The sequence below is a fragment of the Bombus impatiens genome, unplaced genomic scaffold, assembly GCF_000188095.3.
Source record: "Bombus impatiens unplaced genomic scaffold, BIMP_2.2 scf_0418, whole genome shotgun sequence".
Taxonomy (NCBI): Eukaryota; Metazoa; Arthropoda; class Insecta; order Hymenoptera; family Apidae; genus Bombus; species Bombus impatiens.
The window spans coordinates 64,382-65,778 of record NT_176837.1 but is presented as its reverse complement, the minus strand read 5'-3'; positions in this window follow the sequence as shown (position 1 = coordinate 65,778).

The window sequence follows — 1,397 nt, the reverse complement described above, 5'->3', positions numbered from 1 at the left end:
TCTCCTCTTGTACCCTTCTTTCTCGTATCTCTTTGACTCGGTTCGACAAAGCGGAGCCCATGGATATCCCGCCTCGGGGGCTCGTTGTTGCAAGAACAGAGTCGGATAGATCCGCAAGAAGGGTGAAAGAGACGAAGCAAAGGGTGGAACGAAGAAGAAAGAGGAAGACGAGGAAGAGATAGAGGAGTAGAGACGGTGAAACGTTATAGAGAGGGAAGGCACTCGTTGATTTCCCGTTTTCATATTCAATATGATCTGCCCCGGCATTGTATTCATTGAAAACGAGTCAACCGCACGCAAGATCAGGAGCCGGGCGCCAGAAACGAGAGTGGATCATGGAAGCCTGGCCTCGTCGGTGATGATGGCAGAGCTGGTAGTGGTGGGTAGGTCGTTGCGGTGGTTGGATGGATGGTTAGTTGGTAGGTAGGTTGGTTGGTTGGCTGACTGGCTGGTTTCCTACTCCAACTAATGAAAGGAGACTCCGCGCCAGGGTCTGGAGGTTGCCTGTCTGCCTGAGGTTTAAAGTCGATGTGTCCTCTTCACCCGTGAATCACGACGGGGAGCGGTAACGTTCTAAGAGGGGATGGATGCTGGAGATGCTTCTCGATCATTCCAACCGGGTAGGAGGGAGGAGGTATCTTTTAAGGCGACCTGCACTCGTTCAGATGCGAATCCATCGGTTCGCGCGAATTGAGACGTCCGGCTCAGACGTGGACAACTTTCGTGACTAACCAAACGTTGCAACTTATTTTTGGAAAATCCTTGCTTCTGCTGTACTTAAGTTTGCTTCGCTTTTGAAGGATATTCACAGCGTTCTGCTTTGATAACTGGCGTGTTTAAATGGTAAAACTAGTCGTGTAGTTGGTAATGGAGTGTTATATACAGAGTGAGCCATGTAAGAATGAAATCTGATATATTTACGAAACTGTTCGTGTCTTTTTGGAATGTTTCTTCTTTAATGACATATAGATAGTATTCTATCGTACAAAATGATAGAAGTTAATGAGTCATTTTTTGTGCAATTTCATGTGCGATTATAATACTCTGATTTGTGAAGTTATCTTCTAAACAAAATAATCTACGTTGAAATCGTTTAATTTCGTATAGTATTTCTCAATACACTTACCGATATAGATAATATTTTTAACAGTATTTTGTGTTCTAGTTTTACGACTCACCGTGTATATTTGTATGACGAGTTGAGACTGATCTTGTGTATGTATGTTTGAATGAGTTCTACTTTTGAGTTTGCCTCTTTGAGATAATGAAGAAAATTGGATATTTAGAAGTTAAAATGTATGTCTTTTAGTAATTAATTTAGGAAATATAGAAGTTAATTTGTGAAGATTTACTAAAACTTATGGAATTATGTTTGTGGAATGCTTGTTATTAAAAGA